General features: G+C 52.8%; 5 non-coding genes across 5 annotated transcripts; all 5 read left to right on the top strand.

Moving 5' to 3' along the window:
• The first annotated feature begins 1,547 nt into the window (after nt 1-1,547).
• trnay-gua (transfer RNA tyrosine (anticodon GUA)) lies at nt 1,548-1,639 on the top strand. The gene is given in 2 exon segments: nt 1,548-1,584; nt 1,604-1,639. It is a non-coding gene; the product is annotated as a tRNA-Tyr (tRNA).
• Nucleotides 1,640-2,798: 1,159 nt separating this feature from the next.
• Nucleotides 2,799-2,890, top strand: trnay-gua (transfer RNA tyrosine (anticodon GUA)). Its single transcript is given in 2 exon segments — nt 2,799-2,835; nt 2,855-2,890. It is a non-coding gene; the product is annotated as a tRNA-Tyr (tRNA).
• A 6,164-nt stretch (nt 2,891-9,054) lies between these two features.
• Nucleotides 9,055-9,146, top strand: trnay-gua (transfer RNA tyrosine (anticodon GUA)). Its single transcript is given in 2 exon segments — nt 9,055-9,091; nt 9,111-9,146. It is a non-coding gene; the product is annotated as a tRNA-Tyr (tRNA).
• A 2,410-nt stretch (nt 9,147-11,556) lies between these two features.
• On the top strand, nt 11,557-11,648 carry trnay-gua (transfer RNA tyrosine (anticodon GUA)). Its single transcript is given in 2 exon segments — nt 11,557-11,593; nt 11,613-11,648. It is a non-coding gene; the product is annotated as a tRNA-Tyr (tRNA).
• A 7,413-nt stretch (nt 11,649-19,061) lies between these two features.
• trnay-gua (transfer RNA tyrosine (anticodon GUA)) lies at nt 19,062-19,153 on the top strand. Its single transcript is given in 2 exon segments — nt 19,062-19,098; nt 19,118-19,153. It is a non-coding gene; the product is annotated as a tRNA-Tyr (tRNA).
• Nucleotides 19,154-22,591: the final 3,438 nt, after the last annotated feature.

The raw sequence follows: 22,591 nt of genomic DNA, 5'->3' as shown, positions 1-22,591 counted from the left end.
GAAGGCACTTGCCATGCAAGCGGCCAGGCAGCGCTGCCATGTAGGGCATCTTGCAAGGTGTTTACATTTATAACGCGCTGTTTGCAAAAAACTCCGAGCCAGATAGGAGTCAAACCTACAATCTTCTGATTTGTAGTCAGACGCGTTATCCAGGCTGTGGAGAGTAGCTGGCAGCTCACAGTCCCACCAACGCTGCGGCACGAGCAGGTACCGATGACGCGCACGTGACTCCGCCAGGCCAGAAGCGTCAAAATGCGCACGGCAAACTATCGGCAAACAAAAGCACCTTTGCCGCTTCCCTTCGATAGCTCAGCTGGTAGAGCGGAGGACTGTAGTGGAATGCAAAGCAAAGTCATCCTTAGGTCGCTGGTTCAATTCCGGCTCGAAGGAGCTCGCGTGCTTTTGCAGTAAGCGGGTGGTAAGCAGCATTTCGCTCAAAGCTCCTCTCTTCACTTTATAGTGCATCATGTTGCCACGAAGGCACAAGACACCTCTTTTTCTTGTCTCGAACTTTAATGCTCTCTGCGTCCACCAGCACACAGCTGTTTTGCTTGAGCATTTGTGTCTGCTCACCAGCAGGGAGTGCCATTGAGCAGCAACACTGAAACACTCAGCACTCACTTTCAGGCAAAAGAAGTCGTCTATCAGTCAGACAGCGCTCTCGGCTGCTCCCTCACGCTCGGGACGGCCGCCACTTTCCGCTCACCTCGCTTCCCTGCCGCAGTCTCGGGATCTTCTCGGCTTCTTTCATCGCTGCTGTGGCTTCACGTCCTACTGCTGCTCGGCAACGCCGATTGGAGCAAAGTATTTAATGAAGTCAAGGAGTGGGCCAATCCTCAAGCAGGATTTCTCTGCCAGTCGCGGAGCAGCGTGGCGGCGAGTGCGAAGAGGCTACTGAGGAGCAAACTAAAGCACCATGCACAAAGCGACCGGGGAATTAGCTCAAATGGTAGAGCGCTCGCTTAGCATGTGAGAGGTAGCGGGATCGATGCCCGCATTCTCCACTTTCCTTTTGGCTTAGAGCAATTATTCAGAACGAAATGGGCTCTCGCGTCACTGAACCCCTGTCAGACGGGAAAAACGGACAGCAAATCTTTTTCTGCCATGTCGTCAGCAAGATTTCTTGCTTTTCACATCCAGCAAAGGTGAGAGAAGCCCAAAAAACGACTTTGCCAGCACTGACGCCTTCTCCGAAGATTCAACTCAGGATCTTCGCATTAGGAGACTGACGTGCTGCCTGCTGCGCTGAGAAGGCACTTGCCATGCAAGCGGCCAGGCAGCGCTGCCATGTGGGGCATCTTGCAAGGTGTTTACATTTATAACGCGCTGTTTGCAAAAAACTCCGAGCCAGATAGGAGTCAAACCTACAATCTTCTGATTTGTAGTCAGACGCGTTATCCAGGCTGTGGAGAGTAGCTGGCAGCTCACAGTCCCACCAACGCTGCGGCACGAGCAGGTACCGATGACGCGCACGTGACTCCGCCAGGCCAGAAGCGTCAAAATGCGCACGGCAAACTATCGGCAAACAAAAGCACCTTTGCCGCTTCCCTTCGATAGCTCAGCTGGTAGAGCGGAGGACTGTAGTGGAATACAAAGCAAAGTCATCCTTAGGTCGCTGGTTCAATTCCGGCTCGAAGGAGCTCACGTGCTTTTGCAGTAAGCGGGTGGTAAGCAGCATTTCGCTCAAAGCTCCTCTCTTCACTTTATAGTGCATCATGTTGCCACGAAGGCACAAGACACCTCTTTTTCTTGTCTCGAACTTTAATGCTCTCTGCGTCCACCAGCACACAGCTGTTTTGCTTGAGCATTTGTGTCTGCTCACCAGCAGGGAGTGCCATTGAGCAGCAACACTTTGAAACACTCAGCACTCACTTTCAGGCAAAAGAAGTCGTCTATCAGTCAGACAGCGCTCTCGGCTGCTCCCTCACGCTCGGGACGGCCGCCACTTTCCGCTCACCTCGCTTCCCTGCCGCAGTCTCGGGGTCTTCTCGGCTTCTTTCATCGTTGCTGTGGCTTCACGTCCTACTGCTGCTCGGCAACGCCGATTGGAGCAAGGTATTTAATGAAGTCAAGGAGTGGGCCGATCCTCAAGCAGGATTTCTCTGCCGGTCGCGGAGCAGCGTGGTGGCGAGTGCGAAGAGGCTACTGAGGAGCAAACTAAAGCACCATGCACAAAGCGACCGGGGAATTAGCTCAAATGGTAGAGCGCTCGCTTAGCATGTGAGAGGTAGCGGGATCGATGCCCGCATTCTCCACTTTCCTTTTGGCTTAGAGCAATTATTCAGAACGAAATGGGCTCTCGCGTCACTGAACCCCTGTCAGACGGGAAAAACGGACAGCAAATCTTTTTCTGCCATGTCGTCAGCAAGATTTCTTGCTTTTCACATCCAGCAAAGGTGAGAGAAGCCCAAAAAACGACTTTGCCAGCACTGACGCCTTCTCCGAAGATTCAACTCAGGATCTTCGCATTAGGAGACTGACGTGCTGCCTGCTGCGCTGAGAAGGCACTTGCCATGCAAGCGGCCAGGCAGCGCTGCCATGTAGGGCATCTTGCAAGGTGTTTACATTTATAACGCGCTGTTTGCAAAAAACTCCGAGCCAGATAGGAGTCAAACCTACAATCTTCTGATTTGTAGTCAGACGCGTTATCCAGGCTGTGGAGAGTAGCTGGCAGCTCACAGTCCCACCAACGCTGCGGCACGAGCAGGTACCGATGACGCGCACGTGACTCCGCCAGGCCAGAAGCGTCAAAATGCGCACGGCAAACTATCGGCAAACAAAAGCACCTTTGCCGCTTCCCTTCGATAGCTCAGCTGGTAGAGCGGAGGACTGTAGTGGAATACAAAGCAAAGTCATCCTTAGGTCGCTGGTTCAATTCCGGCTCGAAGGAGCTCGCGTGCTTTTGCAGTAAGCGGGTGGTAAGCAGCATTTCGCTCAAAGCTCCTCTCTTCACTTTATAGTGCATCATGTTGCCACGAAGGCACAAGACACCTCTTTTTCTTGTCTCGAACTTTAATGCTCTCTGCGTCCACCAGCACACAGCTGTTTTGCTTGAGCATTTGTGTCTGCTCACCAGCAGGGAGTGCCATTGAGCAGCAACACTTTGAAACACTCAGCACTCACTTTCAGGCAAAAGAAGTCGTCTATCAGTCAGACAGCGCTCTCGGCTGCTCCCTCACGCTCGGGACGGCCGCCACTTTCCGCTCACCTCGCTTCCCTGCCGCAATCTCGGGGTCTTCTCAGCTTCTTTCATCGTTGATGTGGCTTCACGTCCTACTGCTGCTCGGCAACGCCGATTGGAGCAAGGTATTTAATGAAGTCAAGGAGTGGGCCGATCCTCAAGCAGGATTTCTCTGCCGGTCGCGGAGCAGCGTGGCGGCGAGTGCGAAGAGGCTACTGAGGAGCAAACTAAAGCACCATGCACAAAGCGACCGGGGAATTAGCTCAAATGGTAGAGCGCTCGCTTAGCATGTGAGAGGTAGCGGGATCGATGCCCGCATTCTCCACTTTCCTTTTGGCTTAGAGCAATTATTCAGAACGAAATGGGCTCTCGCGTCACTGAACCCCTGTCAGACGGGAAAAACGGAGAGCAAATCTTTTTCTGCCATGTCGTCAGCAAGATTTCTTGCTTTTCACATCCAGCAAAGGTGAGAGAAGCCCAAAAAACGACTTTGCCAGCACTGACGCCTTCTCCGAAGATTCAACTCAGGATCTTCGCATTAGGAGACTGACGTGCTGCCTGCTGCGCTGAGAAGGCACTTGCCATGCAAGCGGCCAGGCAGCGCTGCCATGTAGGGCATCTTGCAAGGTGTTTACATTTATAACGCGCTGTTTGCAAAAAACTCCGAGCCAGATAGGAGTCAAACCTACAATCTTCTGATTTGTAGTCAGACGCGTTATCCAGGCTGTGGAGAGTAGCTGGCAGCTCACAGTCCCACCAACGCTGCGGCACGAGCAGGTACCGATGACGCGCACGTGACTCCGCCAGGCCAGAAGCGTCAAAATGCGCACGGCAAACTATCGGCAAACAAAAGCACCTTTGCCGCTTCCCTTCGATAGCTCAGCTGGTAGAGCGGAGAACTGTAGTGGAATGCAAAGCAAAGTCATCCTTAGGTTGCTGGTTCAATTCCGGCTCGAAGGAGCTCGCGTGCTTTTGCAGTAAGCGGGTGGTAAGCAGCATTTCGCTCAAAGCTCCTCTCTTCACTTTATAGTGCATCATGTTGCCACGAACGCACAAGACACCTCTTTTTCTTGTCTCGAACTTTAATGCTCTCTGCGTCCACCAGCACACAGCTGTTTTGCTTGAGCATTTGTGTCTGCTCACCAGCAGGGAGTGCCATTGAGCAGCAACACTTTGAAACACTCAGCACTCACTTTCAGGCAAAAGAAGTCGTCTATCAGTCAGACAGCGCTCTCGGCTGCTCCCTCACGCTCGGGACGGCCGCCACTTTCCGCTCACCTCGCTTCCCTGCCGCAGTCTCGGGGTCTTCTCGGCTTCTTTCATCGTTGCTGTGGCTTCACGTCCTACTGCTGCTCGGCAACGCCGATTGGAGCAAAGTATTTAATGAAGTCAAGGAGTGGGCCGATCCTCAAGCAGGATTTCTCTGCCGGTCGCGGAGCAGCGTGGCGGCGAGTGCGAAGAGGCTACTGAGGAGCAAACTAAAGCACCATGCACAAAGCGACCGGGGAATTAGCTCAAATGGTAGAGCGCTCGCTTAGCATGTGAGAGGTAGCGGGATCGATGCCCGCATTCTCCACTTTCCTTTTGGCTTAGAGCAATTATTCAGAACGAAATGGGCTCTCGCGTCACTGAACCCCTGTCAGACGGGAAAAACGGAGAGCAAATCTTTTTCTGCCATGTCGTCAGCAAGATTTCTTGCTTTTCACATCCAGCAAAGGTGAGAGAAGCCCAAAAAACGACTTTGCCAGCACTGACGCCTTCTCCGAAGATTCAACTCAGGATCTTCGCATTAGGAGACTGACGTGCTGCCTGCTGCGCTGAGAAGGCACTTGCCATGCAAGCGGCCAGGCAGCGCTGCCATGTAGGGCATCTTGCAAGGTGTTTACATTTATAACGCGCTGTTTGCAAAAAACTCCGAGCCAGATAGGAGTCAAACCTACAATCTTCTGATTTGTCGTCAGACGCGTTATCCAGGCTGTGGAGAGTAGCTGGCAGCTCACAGTCCCACCAACGCTGCGGCACGAGCAGGTACCGATGACGCGCACGTGACTCCGCCAGGCCAGAAGCGTCAAAATGCGCACGGCAAACTATCGGCAAACAAAAGCACCTTTGCCGCTTCCCTTCGATAGCTCAGCTGGTAGAGCAGAGGACTGTAGTGGAATGTCAAAGCAAAGTCATCCTTAGGTCGCTGGTTCAATTCCGGCTCGAAGGAGCTCGCGTGCTTTTGCAGTAAGCGGGTGGTAAGCAGCATTTCGCTCAAAGCTCCTCTCTTCACTTTATAGTGCATCATGTTGCCACGAAGGCACAAGACACCTCTTTTTCTTGTCTCGAACTTTAATGCTCTCTGCGTCCACCAGCACACAGCTGTTTTGCTTGAGCATTTGTGTCTGCTCACCAGCAGGGAGTGCCATTGAGCAGCAACACTTTGAAACACTCAGCACTCACTTTCAGGCAAAAGAAGTCGTCTATCAGTCAGGCAGCGCTCTCGGCTGCTCCCTCACGCTCGGGACGGCCGCCACTTTCCGCTCACCTCGCTTCCCTGCCGCAGTCTCGGGGTCTTCTCGGCTTCTTTCATCGTTGCTGTGGCTTCACGTCCTACTGCTGCTCGGCAACGCCGATTGGAGCAAAGTATTTAATGAAGTCAAGGAGTGGGCCAATCCTCAAGCAGGATTTCTCTGCCGGTCGCGGAGCTGCGTGGCGGCGAGTGCGAAGAGGCTACTGAGGAGCAAACTAAAACACCATGCACAAAGCGACCGGGGAATTAGCTCAAATGGTAGAGCGCTCGCTTAGCATGTGAGAGGTAGCGGGATCGATGCCCGCATTCTCCACTTTCCTTTTGGCTTAGAGCAATTATTCAGAACGAAATGGGCTCTCGCGTCACTGAACCCCTGTCAGACGGGAAAAACGGACAGCAAATCTTTTTCTGCCATGTCGTCAGCAAGATTTCTTGCTTTTCACATCCAGCAAAGGTGAGAGAAGCCCAAAAAACGACTTTGCCAGCACTGACGCCTTCTCCGAAGATTCAACTCAGGATCTTCGCATTAGGAGACTGACGTGCTGCCTGCTGCGCTGAGAAGGCACTTGCCATGCAAGCGGCCAGGCAGCGCTGCCATGTGGGGCATCTTGCAAGGTGTTTACATTTATAACGCGCTGTTTGCAAAAAACTCCGAGCCAGATAGGAGTCAAACCTACAATCTTCTGATTTGTAGTCAGACGCGTTATCCAGGCTGTGGAGAGTAGCTGGCAGCTCACAGTCCCACCAACGCTGCGGCACGAGCAGGTACCGATGACGCGCACGTGACTCCGCCAGGCCAGAAGCGTCAAAATGCGCACGGCAAACTATCGGCAAACAAAAGCACCTTTGCTGCTTTCCTTCGATAGCTCAGCTGGTAAAGCAGAGGACTGTAGTGGAATACAAAGCAAAGTCATCCTTAGGTCGCTGGTTCAATTCCGGCTCGAAGGAGCTCGCGTGCTTTTGCAGTAAGCGGGTGGTAAGCAGCATTTCGCTCAAAGCTCCTCTCTTCACTTTATAGTGCATCATGTTGCCACGAAGGCACAAGACACCTCTTTTTCTTGTCTCGAACTTTAATGCTCTCTGCGTCCACCAGCACACAGCTGTTTTGCTTGAGCATTTGTGTCTGCTCACCAGCAGGGAGTGCCATTGAGCAGCAACACTTTGAAACACTCAGCACTCACTTTCAGGCAAAAGAAGTCGTCTATCAGTCAGACAGCGCTCTCGGCTGCTCCCTCACGCTCGGGACGGCCGCCACTTTCCGCTCACCTCGCTTCCCTGCCGCAATCTCGGGGTCTTCTCAGCTTCTTTCATCGTTGCTGTGGCTTCACGTCCTACTGCTGCTCGGCAACGCCGATTGGAGCAAGGTATTTAATGAAGTCAAGGAGTGGGCCGATCCTCAAGCAGGATTTCTCTGCCGGTCGAGGACCAGCGTGGCGGCGAGTGCGAAGAGGCTACTGAGGAGCAAACTAAAGCACCATGCACAAAGCGACCGGGGAATTAGCTCAAATGGTAGAGCGCTCGCTTAGCATGTGAGAGGTAGCGCGATCGATGCCCGCATTCTCCACTTTCCTTTTGGCTTAGAGCAATTATTCAGAACGAAATGGGCTCTCGCGTCACTGAACCCCTGTCAGACGGGAAAAACGGAGAGCAAATCTTTTTCTGCCATGTCGTCAGCAAGATTTCTTGCTTTTCACATCCAGCAAAGGTGAGAGAAGCCCAAAAAACGACTTTGCCAGCACTGACGCCTTCTCCGAAGATTCAACTCAGGATCTTCGCATTAGGAGACTGACGTGCTGCCTGCTGCGCTGAGAAGGCACTTGCCATGCAAGCGGCCAGGCAGCGCTGCCATGTAGGGCATCTTGCAAGGTGTTTACATTTATAACGCGCTGTTTGCAAAAAACTCCGAGCCAGATAGGAGTCAAACCTACAATCTTCTGATTTGTAGTCAGACGCGTTATCCAGGCTGTGGAGAGTAGCTGGCAGCTCACAGTCCCACCAACGCTGCGGCACGAGCAGGTACCGATGACGCGCACGTGACTCCGCCAGGCCAGAAGCGTCAAAATGCGCACGGCAAACTATCGGCAAACAAAAGCACCTTTGCCGCTTCCCTTCGATAGCTCAGCTGGTAGAGCGGAGAACTGTAGTGGAATGCAAAGCAAAGTCATCCTTAGGTTGCTGGTTCAATTCCGGCTCGAAGGAGCTCGCGTGCTTTTGCAGTAAGCGGGTGGTAAGCAGCATTTCGCTCAAAGCTCCTCTCTTCACTTTATAGTGCATCATGTTGCCACGAAGGCACAAGACACCTCTTTTTCTTGTCTCGAACTTTAATGCTCTCTGCGTCCACCAGCACACAGCTGTTTTGCTTGAGCATTTGTGTCTGCTCACCAGCAGGGAGTGCCATTGAGCAGCAACACTTTGAAACACTCAGCACTCACTTTCAGGCAAAAGAAGTCGTCTATCAGTCAGACAGCGCTCTCGGCTGCTCCCTCACGCTCGGGACGGCCGCCACTTTCCGCTCACCTCGCTTCCCTGCCGCAGTCTCGGGGTCTTCTCGGCTTCTTTCATCGTTGCTGTGGCTTCACGTCCTACTGCTGCTCGGCAACGCCGATTGGAGCAAAGTATTTAATGAAGTCAAGGAGTGGGCCGATCCTCAAGCAGGATTTCTCTGCCGGTCGCGGAGCAGCGTGGCGGCGAGTGCGAAGAGGCTACTGAGGAGCAAACTAAAGCACCATGCACAAAGCGACCGGGGAATTAGCTCAAATGGTAGAGCGCTCGCTTAGCATGTGAGAGGTAGCGGGATCGATGCCCGCATTCTCCACTTTCCTTTTGGCTTAGAGCAATTATTCAGAACGAAATGGGCTCTCGCGTCACTGAACCCCTGTCAGACGGGAAAAACGGAGAGCAAATCTTTTTCTGCCATGTCGTCAGCAAGATTTCTTGCTTTTCACATCCAGCAAAGGTGAGAGAAGCCCAAAAAACGACTTTGCCAGCACTGACGCCTTCTCCGAAGATTCAACTCAGGATCTTCGCATTAGGAGACTGACGTGCTGCCTGCTGCGCTGAGAAGGCACTTGCCATGCAAGCGGCCAGGCAGCGCTGCCATGTAGGGCATCTTGCAAGGTGTTTACATTTATAACGCGCTGTTTGCAAAAAACTCCGAGCCAGATAGGAGTCAAACCTACAATCTTCTGATTTGTAGTCAGACGCGTTATCCAGGCTGTGGAGAGTAGCTGGCAGCTCACAGTCCCACCAACGCTGCGGCACGAGCAGGTACCGATGACGCGCACGTGACTCCGCCAGGCCAGAAGCGTCAAAATGCGCACGGCAAACTATCGGCAAACAAAAGCACCTTTGCCGCTTCCCTTCGATAGCTCAGCTGGTAGAGCGGAGGACTGTAGTGGAATGCAAAGCAAAGTCATCCTTAGGTCGCTGGTTCAATTCCGGCTCGAAGGAGCTCGCGTGCTTTTGCAGTAAGCGGGTGGTAAGCAGCATTTCGCTCAAAGCTCCTCTCTTCACTTTATAGTGCATCATGTTGCCACGAAGGCACAAGACACCTCTTTTTCTTGTCTCGAACTTTAATGCTCTCTGCGTCCACCAGCACACAGCTGTTTTGCTTGAGCATTTGTGTCTGCTCACCAGCAGGGAGTGCCATTGAGCAGCAACACTTTGAAACACTCAGCACTCACTTTCAGGCAAAAGAAGTCGTCTATCAGTCAGGCAGCGCTCTCGGCTGCTCCCTCACGCTCGGGACGGCCGCCACTTTCCGCTCACCTCGCTTCCCTGCCGCAGTCTCGGGGTCTTCTCGGCTTCTTTCATCGTTGCTGTGGCTTCACGTCCTACTGCTGCTCGGCAACGCCGATTGGAGCAAAGTATTTAATGAAGTCAAGGAGTGGGCCAATCCTCAAGCAGGATTTCTCTGCCGGTCGCGGAGCTGCGTGGCGGCGAGTGCGAAGAGGCTACTGAGGAGCAAACTAAAACACCATGCACAAAGCGACCGGGGAATTAGCTCAAATGGTAGAGCGCTCGCTTAGCATGTGAGAGGTAGCGGGATCGATGCCCGCATTCTCCACTTTCCTTTTGGCTTAGAGCAATTATTCAGAACGAAATGGGCTCTCGCGTCACTGAACCCCTGTCAGACGGGAAAAACGGACAGCAAATCTTTTTCTGCCATGTCGTCAGCAAGATTTCTTGCTTTTCACATCCAGCAAAGGTGAGAGAAGCCCAAAAAACGACTTTGCCAGCACTGACGCCTTCTCCGAAGATTCAACTCAGGATCTTCGCATTAGGAGACTGACGTGCTGCCTGCTGCGCTGAGAAGGCACTTGCCATGCAAGCGGCCAGGCAGCGCTGCCATGTGGGGCATCTTGCAAGGTGTTTACATTTATAACGCGCTGTTTGCAAAAAACTCCGAGCCAGATAGGAGTCAAACCTACAATCTTCTGATTTGTAGTCAGACGCGTTATCCAGGCTGTGGAGAGTAGCTGGCAGCTCACAGTCCCACCAACGCTGCGGCACGAGCAGGTACCGATGACGCGCACGTGACTCCGCCAGGCCAGAAGCGTCAAAATGCGCACGGCAAACTATCGGCAAACAAAAGCACCTTTGCTGCTTTCCTTCGATAGCTCAGCTGGTAAAGCAGAGGACTGTAGTGGAATACAAAGCAAAGTCATCCTTAGGTCGCTGGTTCAATTCCGGCTCGAAGGAGCTCGCGTGCTTTTGCAGTAAGCGGGTGGTAAGCAGCATTTCGCTCAAAGCTCCTCTCTTCACTTTATAGTGCATCATGTTGCCACGAAGGCACAAGACACCTCTTTTTCTTGTCTCGAACTTTAATGCTCTCTGCGTCCACCAGCACACAGCTGTTTTGCTTGAGCATTTGTGTCTGCTCACCAGCAGGGAGTGCCATTGAGCAGCAACACTTTGAAACACTCAGCACTCACTTTCAGGCAAAAGAAGTCGTCTATCAGTCAGACAGCGCTCTCGGCTGCTCCCTCACGCTCGGGACGGCCGCCACTTTCCGCTCACCTCGCTTCCCTGCCGCAATCTCGGGGTCTTCTCAGCTTCTTTCATCGTTGCTGTGGCTTCACGTCCTACTGCTGCTCGGCAACGCCGATTGGAGCAAGGTATTTAATGAAGTCAAGGAGTGGGCCGATCCTCAAGCAGGATTTCTCTGCCGGTCGAGGACCAGCGTGGCGGCGAGTGCGAAGAGGCTACTGAGGAGCAAACTAAAGCACCCTGCACAAAGCGACCGGGGAATTAGCTCAAATGGTAGAGCGCTCGCTTAGCATGTGAGAGGTAGCGCGATCGATGCCCGCATTCTCCACTTTCCTTTTGGCTTAGAGCAATTATTCAGAACGAAATGGGCTCTCGCGTCACTGAACCCCTGTCAGACGGGAAAAACGGAGAGCAAATCTTTTTCTGCCATGTCGTCAGCAAGATTTCTTGCTTTTCACATCCAGCAAAGGTGAGAGAAGCCCAAAAAACGACTTTGCCAGCACTGACGCCTTCTCCGAAGATTCAACTCAGGATCTTCGCATTAGGAGACTGACGTGCTGCCTGCTGCGCTGAGAAGGCACTTGCCATGCAAGCGGCCAGGCAGCGCTGCCATGTAGGGCATCTTGCAAGGTGTTTACATTTATAACGCGCTGTTTGCAAAAAACTCCGAGCCAGATAGGAGTCAAACCTACAATCTTCTGATTTGTAGTCAGACGCGTTATCCAGGCTGTGGAGAGTAGCTGGCAGCTCACAGTCCCACCAACGCTGCGGCACGAGCAGGTACCGATGACGCGCACGTGACTCCGCCAGGCCAGAAGCGTCAAAATGCGCACGGCAAACTATCGGCAAACAAAAGCACCTTTGCCGCTTCCCTTCGATAGCTCAGCTGGTAGAGCGGAGGACTGTAGTGGAATGCAAAGCAAAGTCATCCTTAGGTCGCTGGTTCAATTCCGGCTCGAAGGAGCTCGCGTGCTTTTGCAGTAAGCGGGTGGTAAGCAGCATTTCGCTCAAAGCTCCTCTCTTCACTTTATAGTGCATCATGTTGCCACGAAGGCACAAGACACCTCTTTTTCTTGTCTCGAACTTTAATGCTCTCTGCGTCCACCAGCACACAGCTGTTTTGCTTGAGCATTTGTGTCTGCTCACCAGCAGGGAGTGCCATTGAGCAGCAACACTTTGAAACACTCAGCACTCACTTTCAGGCAAAAGAAGTCGTCTATCAGTCAGACAGCGCTCTCGGCTGCTCCCTCACGCTCGGGACGGCCGCCACTTTCCGCTCACCTCGCTTCCCTGCCGCAGTCTCGGGGTCTTCTCGGCTTCTTTCATCGTTGCTGTGGCTTCACGTCCTACTGCTGCTCGGCAACGCCGATTGGAGCAAAGTATTTAATGAAGTCAAGGAGTGGGCCGATCCTCAAGCAGGATTTCTCTGCCGGTCGCGGAGCAGCGTGGCGGCGAGTGCGAAGAGGCTACTGAGGAGCAAACTAAAGCACCATGCATAAAGCGACCGGGGAATTAGCTCAAATGGTAGAGCGCTCGCTTAGCATGTGAGAGGTAGCGGGATCGATGCCCGCATTCTCCACTTTCCTTTTGGCTTAGAGCAATTATTCAGAACGAAATGGGCTCTCGCGTCACTGAACCCCTGTCAGACGGGAAAAACGGAGAGCAAATCTTTTTCTGCCATGTCGTCAGCAAGATTTCTTGCTTTTCACATCCAGCAAAGGTGAGAGAAGCCCAAAAAACGACTTTGCCAGCACTGACGCCTTCTCCGAAGATTCAACTCAGGATCTTCGCATTAGGAGACTGACGTGCTGCCTGCTGCGCTGAGAAGGCACTTGCCATGCAAGCGGCCAGGCAGCGCTGCCATGTGGGGCATCTTGCAAGGTGTTTACATTTATAACGCGCTGTTTGCAAAAAACTCCGAGCCAGATAGGAGTCAAACCTACAATCTTCTGATTTGTAGTCAGACGCGTTATCCAGGCTGTGGAGAGTAGCTGGCAGCTCACAGTCCCACCAACGCTGCGGCACGAGCAGGTACCGATGACGCGCACGTGACTCCGCCAGGCCAGAAGCGTCAAAATGCGCACGGCAAACTATCGGCAAACAAAAGCACCTTTGCCGCTTCACTTCGATAGCTCAGCTGGTAGAGCGGAGGACTGTAGTGGAATACAAAGCAAAGTCATCCTTAGGTCGCTGGTTCAATTCCGGCTCGAAGGAGCTCGTGTGCTTTTGCAGTAAGCGGGTGGTAAGCAGCATTTCGCTCAAAGCTCCTCTCTTCACTTTATAGTGCATCATGTTGCCACGAAGGCACAAGACACCTCTTTTTCTTGTCTCGAACTTTAATGCTCTCTGCGTCCACCAGCACACAGCTGTTTTGCTTGAGCATTTGTGTCTGCTCACCAGCAGGGAGTGCCATTGAGCAGCAACACTTTGAAACACTCAGCACTCACTTTCAGGCAAAAGAAGTCGTCTATCAGTCAGACAGCGCTCTCGGCTGCTTCCTCACACTCGGGACGGCCGCCACTTTCCGCTCACCTCGCTTCCCTGCCGCAGTCTCGGGGTCTTCTCGGCTTCTTTCATCGTTGCTGTGGCTTCACGTCCTACTGCTGCTCGGCAACGCCGATTGGAGCAAAGTATTTAATGAAGTCAAGGAGTGGGCCGATCCTCAAGCAGGATTTCTCTGCCGGTCGCGGAGCAGCGTGGCGGCGAGTGCGAAGAGGCTACTGAGGAGCAAACTAAAGCACCATGCACAAAGCGACCGGGGAATTAGCTCAAATGGTAGAGCGCTCGCTTAGCATGTGAGAGGTAGCGGGATCGATGCCCGCATTCTCCACTTTCCTTTTGGCTTAGAGCAATTATTCAGAACGAAATGGGCTCTCGCGTCACTGAACCCCTGTCAGACGGGAAAAACGGACAGCAAATCTTTTTCTGCCATGTCGTCAGCAAGATTTCTTGCTTTTCACATCTAGCAAAGGTGAGAGAAGCCCAAAAAAGACTTTGCCAGCACTGACGCCTTCTCCGAAGATTCAACTCAGGATCTTCGCATTAGGAGACTGACGTGCTGCCTGCTGCGCTGAGAAGGCACTTGCCATGCAAGCGGCCAGGCAGCGCTGCCATGTAGGGCATCTTGCAAGGTGTTTACATTTATAACGCGCTGTTTGCAAAAAACTCCGAGCCAGATAGGAGTCAAACCTACAATCTTCTGATTTGTAGTCAGACGCGTTATCCAGGCTGTGGAGAGTAGCTGGCAGCTCACAGTCCCACCAACGCTGCGGCACGAGCAGGTACCGATGACGCGCACGTGACTCCGCCAGGCCAGAAGCGTCAAAATGCGCACGGCAAACTATCGGCAAACAAAAGCACCTTTGCCGCTTCCCTTCGATAGATCAGCTGGTAGAGCGGAGGACTGTAGTGGAATACAAAGCAAAGTCATCCTTAGGTCGCTGGTTCAATTCCGGCTCGAAGGAGCTCGCGTGCTTTTGCAGTAAGCGGGTGGTAAGCAGCATTTCGCTCAAAGCTCCTCTCTTCACTTTATAGTGCATCATGTTGCCACGAAGGCACAAGACACCTCTTTTTCTTGTCTCGAACTTTAATGCTCTCTGCGTCCACCAGCACACAGCTGTTTTGCTTGAGCATTTGTGTCTGCTCACCAGCAGGGAGTGCCATTGAGCAGCAACACTTTGAAACACTCAGCACTCACTTTCAGGCAAAAGAAGTCGTCTATCAGTCAGACAGCACTCTCGGCTGCTCCCTCACGCTCGGGACGGCCGCCACTTTCCGCTCACCTCGCTTCCCTGCCGCAGTCTCGGGATCTTCTCGGCTTCTTTCATCGTTGCTGTGGCTTCACGTCCTACTGCTGCTCGGCAACGCCGATTGGAGCAAAGTATTTAATGAAGTCAAGGAGTGGGCCAATCCTCAAGCAGGATTTCTCTGCCGGTCGCGGAGCAGCGTGGCGGCGAGTGCGAAGAGGCTACTGAGGAGCAAACTAAAGCACCATGCATAAAGCGACCGGGGAATTAGCTCAAATGGTAGAGCGCTCGCTTAGCATGTGAGAGGTAGCGGGATCGATGCCCGCATTCTCCACTTTCCTTTTGGCTTAGAGCAATTATTCAGAACGAAATGGGCTCTCGCGTCACTGAACCCCTGTCAGACGGGAAAAACGGAGAGCAAATCTTTTTCTGCCATGTCGTCAGCAAGATTTCTTGCTTTTCACATCCAGCAAAGGTGAGAGAAGCCCAAAAAACGACTTTGCCAGCACTGACGCCTTCTCCGAAGATTCAACTCAGGATCTTCGCATTAGGAGACTGACGTGCTGCCTGCTGCGCTGAGAAGGCACTTGCCATGCAAGCGGCCAGGCAGCGCTGCCATGTGGGGCATCTTGCAAGGTGTTTACATTTATAACGCGCTGTTTGCAAAAAACTCCGAGCCAGATAGGAGTCAAACCTACAATCTTCTGATTTGTAGTCAGACGCGTTATCCAGGCTGTGGAGAGTAGCTGGCAGCTCACAGTCCCACCAACGCTGCGGCACGAGCAGGTACCGATGACGCGCACGTGACTCCGCCAGGCCAGAAGCGTCAAAATGCGCACGGCAAACTATCGGCAAACAAAAGCACCTTTGCCGCTTCACTTCGATAGCTCAGCTGGTAGAGCGGAGGACTGTAGTGGAATACAAAGCAAAGTCATCCTTAGGTCGCTGGTTCAATTCCGGCTCGAAGGAGCTTGTGTGCTTTTGCAGTAAGCGGGTGGTAAGCAGCATTTCGCTCAAAGCTCCTCTCTTCACTTTATAGTGCATCATGTTGCCACGAAGGCACAAGACACCTCTTTTTCTTGTCTCGAACTTTAATGCTCTCTGCGTCCACCAGCACACAGCTGTTTTGCTTGAGCATTTGTGTCTGCTCACCAGCAGGGAGTGCCATTGAGCAGCAACACTTTGAAACACTCAGCACTCACTTTCAGGCAAAAGAAGTCGTCTATCAGTCAGACAGCGCTCTCGGCTGCTCCCTCACGCTCGGGACGGCCGCCACTTTCCGCTCACCTCGCTTCCCTGCCGCAGTCTCGGTATCTTCTCGGCTTCTTTCATCGCTGCTGTGGCTTCACGTCCTACTGCTGCTCGGCAACGCCGATTGGAGCAAAGTATTTAATGAAGTCAAGGAGTGGGCCAATCCTCAAGCAGGATTTCTCTGCCGGTCGCGGAGCAGCGTGGCGGCGAGTGCGAAGAGGCTACTGAGGAGCAAACTAAAGCACCATGCACAAAGCGACCGGGGAATTAGCTCAAATGGTAGAGCGCTCGCTTAGCATGTGAGAGGTAGCGGGATCGATGCCCGCATTCTCCACTTTCCTTTTGGCTTAGAGCAATTATTCAGAACGAAATGGGCTCTCGCGTCACTGAACCCCTGTCAGACGGGAAAAACGGACAGCAAATCTTTTTCTGCCATGTCGTCAGCAAGATTTCTTGCTTTTCACATCCAGCAAAGGTGAGAGAAGCCCAAAAAACGACTTTGCCAGCACTGACGCCTTCTCCGAAGATTCAACTCAGGATCTTCGCATTAGGAGACTGACGTGCTGCCTGCTGCGCTGAGAAGGCACTTGCCATGCAAGCGGCCAGGCAGCGCTGCCATGTGGGGCATCTTGCAAGGTGTTTACATTTATAACGCGCTGTTTGCAAAAAACTCCGAGCCAGATAGGAGTCAAACCTACAATCTTCTGATTTGTAGTCAGACGCGTTATCCAGGCTGTGGAGAGTAGCTGGCAGCTCACAGTCCCACCAACGCTGCGGCACGAGCAGGTACCGATGACGCGCACGTGACTCCGCCAGGCCAGAAGCGTCAAAATGCGCACGGCAAACTATCGGCAAACAAAAGCACCTTTGCTGCTTTCCTTCGATAGCTCAGCTGGTAAAGCGGAGGACTGTAGTGGAATACAAAGCAAAGTCATCCTTAGGTCGCTGGTTCAATTCCGGCTCGAAGGAGCTCGCGTGCTTTTGCAGTAAGCGGGTGGTAAGCAGCATTTCGCTCAAAGCTCCTCTCTTCACTTTATAGTGCATCATGTTGCCACGAAGGCACAAGACACCTCTTTTTCTTGTCTCGAACTTTAATGCTCTCTGCGTCCACCAGCACACAGCTGTTTTGCTTGAGCATTTGTGTCTGCTCACCAGCAGGGAGTGCCATTGAGCAGCAACACTTTGAAACACTCAGCACTCACTTTCAGGCAAAAGAAGTCGTCTATCAGTCAGACAGCGCTCTCGGCTGCTCCCTCACGCTCGGGACGGCCGCCACTTTCCGCTCACCTCGCTTCCCTGCCGCAGTCTCGGGGTCTTCTCGGCTTCTTTCATCGTTGCTGTGGCTTCACGTCCTACTGCTGCTCGGCAACGCCGATTGGAGCAAAGTATTTAATGAAGTCAAGGAGTGGGCCGATCCTCAAGCAGGATTTCTCTGCCGGTCGCGGAGCAGCGTGGCGGCGAGTGCGAAGAGGCTACTGAGGAGCAAACTAAAGCACCATGCATAAAGCGACCGGGGAATTAGCTCAAATGGTAGAGCGCTCGCTTAGCATGTGAGAGGTAGCGGGATCGATGCCCGCATTCTCCACTTTCCTTTTGGCTTAGAGCAATTATTCAGAACGAAATGGGCTCTCGCGTCACTGAACCCCTGTCAGACGGGAAAAACGGAGAGCAAATCTTTTTCTGCCATGTCGTCAGCAAGATTTCTTGCTTTTCACATCCAGCAAAGGTGAGAGAAGCCCAAAAAACGACTTTGCCAGCACTGACGCCTTCTCCGAAGATTCAACTCAGGATCTTCGCATTAGGAGACTGACGTGCTGCCTGCTGCGCTGAGAAGGCACTTGCCATGCAAGCGGCCAGGCAGCGCTGCCATGTGGGGCATCTTGCAAGGTGTTTACATTTATAACGCGCTGTTTGCAAAAAACTCCGAGCCAGATAGGAGTCAAACCTACAATCTTCTGATTTGTAGTCAGACGCGTTATCCAGGCTGTGGAGAGTAGCTGGCAGCTCACAGTCCCACCAACGCTGCGGCACGAGCAGGTACCGATGACGCGCACGTGACTCCGCCAGGCCAGAAGCGTCAAAATGCGCACGGCAAACTATCGGCAAACAAAAGCACCTTTGCCGCTTCACTTCGATAGCTCAGCTGGTAGAGCGGAGGACTGTAGTGGAATACAAAGCAAAGTCATCCTTAGGTCGCTGGTTCAATTCCGGCTCGAAGGAGCTCGTGTGCTTTTGCAGTAAGCGGGTGGTAAGCAGCATTTCGCTCAAAGCTCCTCTCTTCACTTTATAGTGCATCATGTTGCCACGAAGGCACAAGACACCTCTTTTTCTTGTCTCGAACTTTAATGCTCTCTGCGTCCACCAGCACACAGCTGTTTTGCTTGAGCATTTGTGTCTGCTCACCAGCAGGGAGTGCCATTGAGCAGCAACACTTTGAAACACTCAGCACTCACTTTCAGGCAAAAGAAGTCGTCTATCAGTCAGACAGCGCTCTCGGCTGCTTCCTCACACTCGGGACGGCCGCCACTTTCCGCTCACCTCGCTTCCCTGCCGCAGTCTCGGGGTCTTCTCGGCTTCTTTCATCGTTGCTGTGGCTTCACGTCCTACTGCTGCTCGGCAACGCCGATTGGAGCAAAGTATTTAATGAAGTCAAGGAGTGGGCCAATCCTCAAGCAGGATTTCTCTGCCAGTCGCGGAGCAGCGTGGCGGCGAGTGCGAAGAGGCTACTGAGGAGCAAACTAAAGCACCATGCACAAAGCGACCGGGGAATTAGCTCAAATGGTAGAGCGCTCGCTTAGCATGTGAGAGGTAGCGGGATCGATGCCCGCATTCTCCACTTTCCTTTTGGCTTAGAGCAATTATTCAGAACGAAATGGGCTCTCGCGTCACTGAACCCCTGTCAGACGGGAAAAACGGACAGCAAATCTTTTTCTGCCGTGTCGTCAGCAAGATTTCTTGCTTTTCACATCCAGCAAAGGTGAGAGAAGCCCAAAAAACGACTTTGCCAGCACTGACGCCTTCTCCGAAGATTCAACTCAGGATCTTCGCATTAGGAGACTGACGTGCTGCCTGCTGCGCTGAGAAGGCACTTGCCATGCAAGCGGCCAGGCAGCGCTGCCATGTGGGGCATCTTGCAAGGTGTTTACATTTATAACGCGCTGTTTGCAAAAAACTCCGAGCCAGATAGGAGTCAAACCTACAATCTTCTGATTTGTAGTCAGACGCGTTATCCAGGCTGTGGAGAGTAGCTGGCAGCTCACAGTCCCACCAACGCTGCGGCACGAGCAGGTACCGATGACGCGCACGTGACTCCGCCAGGCCAGAAGCGTCAAAATGCGCACGGCAAACTATCGGCAAACAAAAGCACCTTTGCCGCTTCCCTTCGATAGCTCAGCTGGTAGAGCGGAGGACTGTAGTGGAATGCAAAGCAAAGTCATCCTTAGGTCGCTGGTTCAATTCCGGCTCGAAGGAGCTCGCGTGCTTTTGCAGTAAGCGGGTGGTAAGCAGCATTTCGCTCAAAGCTCTTCTCTTCACTTTATATTGCATCATGTTGCCACGAAGGCACAAGACACCTCTTTTTCTTGTCTCGAACTTTAATGCTCTCTGCGTCCACCAGCACACAGCTGTTTTGCTTGAGCATTTGTGTCTGCTCACCAGCAGGGAGTGCCATTGAGCAGCAACACTTTGAAACACTCAGCACTCACTTTCAGGCAAAAGAAGTCGTCTATCAGTCAGACAGCGCTCTCGGCTGCTCCCTCACGCTCGGGACGGCCGCCACTTTCCGCTCACCTCGCTTCCCTGCCGCAGTCTCGGGGTCTTCTCGGCTTCTTTCATCGTTGCTGTGGCTTCACGTCCTACTGCTGCTCGGCAACGCCGATTGGAGCAAAGTATTTAATGAAGTCAAGGAGTGGGCCAATCCTCAAGCAGGATTTCTCTGCCGGTCGCGGAGCTGCGTGGCGGCGAGTGCGAAGAGGCTACTGAGGAGCAAACTAAAACACCATGCACAAAGCGACCGGGGAATTAGCTCAAATGGTAGAGCGCTCGCTTAGCATGTGAGAGGTAGCGGGATCGATGCCCGCATTCTCCACTTTCCTTTTGGCTTAGAGCAATTATTCAGAACGAAATGGGCTCTCGCGTCACTGAACCCCTGTCAGACGGGAAAAACGGACAGCAAATCTTTTTCTGCCGTGTCGTCAGCAAGATTTCTTGCTTTTCACATCCAGCAAAGGTGAGAGAAGCCCAAAAAACGACTTTGCCAGCACTGACGCCTTCTCCGAAGATTCAACTCAGGATCTTCGCATTAGGAGACTGACGTGCTGCCTGCTGCGCTGAGAAGGCACTTGCCATGCAAGCGGCCAGGCAGCGCTGCCATGTGGGGCATCTTGCAAGGTGTTTACATTTATAACGCGCTGTTTGCAAAAAACTCCGAGCCAGATAGGAGTCAAACCTACAATCTTCTGATTTGTAGTCAGACGCGTTATCCAGGCTGTGGAGAGTAGCTGGCAGCTCACAGTCCCACCAACGCTGCGGCACGAGCAGGTACCGATGACGCGCACGTGACTCCGCCAGGCCAGAAGCATCAAAATGCGCACGGCAAACTATCGGCAAACAAAAGCACCTTTGCCGCTTCCCTTCGATAGCTCAGCTGGTAGAGTGGAGGACTGTAGTGGAATACAAAGCAAAGTCATCCTTAGGTCGCTGGTTCAATTCCGGCTCGAAGGAGCTCGCGTGCTTTTGCAGTAAGCGGGTGGTAAGCAGCATTTCGCTCAAAGCTCTTCTCTTCACTTTATATTGCATCATGTTGCCACGAAGGCACAAGACACCTCTTTTTCTTGTCTCGAACTTTAATGCTCTCTGCGTCCACCAGCACACAGCTGTTTTGCTTGAGCATTTGTGTCTGCTCACCAGCAGGGAGTGCCATTGAGCAGCAACACTTTGAAACACTCAGCACTCACTTTCAGGCAAAAGAAGTCGTCTATCAGTCAGACAGCGCTCTCGGCTGCTTCCTCACACTCGGGACGGCCGCCACTTTCCGCTCACCTCGCTTCCCTGCCGCAGTCTCGGGATCTTCTCGGCTTCTTTCATCGTTGCTGTGGCTTCACGTCCTACTGCTGCTCGGCAACGCCGATTGGAGCAAAGTATTTAATGAAGTCAAGGAGTGGGCCGATCCTCAAGCAGGATTTCTCTGCCGGTCGCGGAGCAGCGTGGCGGCGAGTGCGAAGAGGCTACTGAGGAGCAAACTAAAGCACCATGCACAAAGCGACCGGGGAATTAGCTCAAATGGTAGAGCGCTCGCTTAGCATGTGAGAGGTAGCGGGATCGATGCCCGCATTCTCCACTTTCCTTTTGGCTTAGAGCAATTATTCAGAACGAAATGGGCTCTCGCGTCACTGAACCCCTGTCAGACGGGAAAAACGGAGAGCAAATCTTTTTCTGCCATGTCGTCAGCAAGATTTCTTGCTTTTCACATCCAGCAAAGGTGAGAGAAGCCCAAAAAACGACTTTGCCAGCACTGACGCCTTCTCCGAAGATTCAACTCAGGATCTTCGCATTAGGAGACTGACGTGCTGCCTGCTGCGCTGAGAAGGCACTTGCCATGCAAGCGGCCAGGCAGCGCTGCCATGTAGGGCATCTTGCAAGGTGTTTACATTTATAACGCGCTGTTTGCAAAAAACTCCGAGCCAGATAGGAGTCAAACCTACAATCTTCTGATTTGTAGTCAGACGCGTTATCCAGGCTGTGGAGAGTAGCTGGCAGCTCACAGTCCCACCAACGCTGCGGCACGAGCAGGTACCGATGACGCGCACGTGACTCCGCCAGGCCAGAAGCGTCAAAATGCGCACGGCAAACTATCGGCAAACAAAAGCACCTTTGCCGCTTCCCTTCGATAGCTCAGCTGGTAGAGCGGAGAACTGTAGTGGAATGCAAAGCAAAGTCATCCTTAGGTTGCTGGTTCAATTCCGGCTCGAAGGAGCTCGCGTGCTTTTGCAGTAAGCGGGTGGTAAGCAGCATTTCGCTCAAAGCTCCTCTCTTCACTTTATAGTGCATCATGTTGCCACGAAGGCACAAGACACCTCTTTTTCTTGTCTCGAACTTTAATGCTCTCTGCGTCCACCAGCACACAGCTGTTTTGCTTGAGCATTTGTGTCTGCTCACCAGCAGGGAGTGCCATTGAGCAGCAACACTTTGAAACACTCAGCACTCACTTTCAGGCAAAAGAAGTCGTCTATCAGTCAGACAGCGCTCTCGGCTGCTCCCTCACGCTCGGGACGGCCGCCACTTTCCGCTCACCTCGCTTCCCTGCCGCAGTCTCGGGGTCTTCTCGGCTTCTTTCATCGTTGCTGTGGCTTCACGTCCTACTGCTGCTCGGCAACGCCGATTGGAGCAAAGTATTTAATGAAGTCAAGGAGTGGGCCGATCCTCAAGCAGGATTTCTCTGCCGGTCGCGGAGCAGCGTGGCGGCGAGTGCGAAGAGGCTACTGAGGAGCAAACTAAAGCACCATGCATAAAGCGACCGGGGAATTAGCTCAAATGGTAGAGCGCTCGCTTAGCATGTGAGAGGTAGCGGGATCGATGCCCGCATTCTCCACTTTCCTTTTGGCTTAGAGCAATTATTCAGAACGAAATGGGCTCTCGCGTCACTGAACCCCTGTCAGACGGGAAAAACGGAGAGCAAATCTTTTTCTGCCATGTCGTCAGCAAGATTTCTTGCTTTTCACATCCAGCAAAGGTGAGAGAAGCCCAAAAAACGACTTTGCCAGCACTGACGCCTTCTCCGAAGATTCAACTCAGGATCTTCGCATTAGGAGACTGACGTGCTGCCTGCTGCGCTGAGAAGGCACTTGCCATGCAAGCGGCCAGGCAGCGCTGCCATGTGGGGCATCTTGCAAGGTGTTTACATTTATAACG

The sequence above is a fragment of the Somniosus microcephalus genome, unplaced genomic scaffold (assembly GCF_052327205.1).
Source record: "Somniosus microcephalus isolate GS21.2 unplaced genomic scaffold, FLI_Smic_1.0 scaffold63, whole genome shotgun sequence".
Classification (NCBI taxonomy): Eukaryota; Metazoa; Chordata; class Chondrichthyes; order Squaliformes; family Somniosidae; genus Somniosus; species Somniosus microcephalus.
This window is presented reverse-complemented; position numbering and strand designations above follow the sequence as displayed.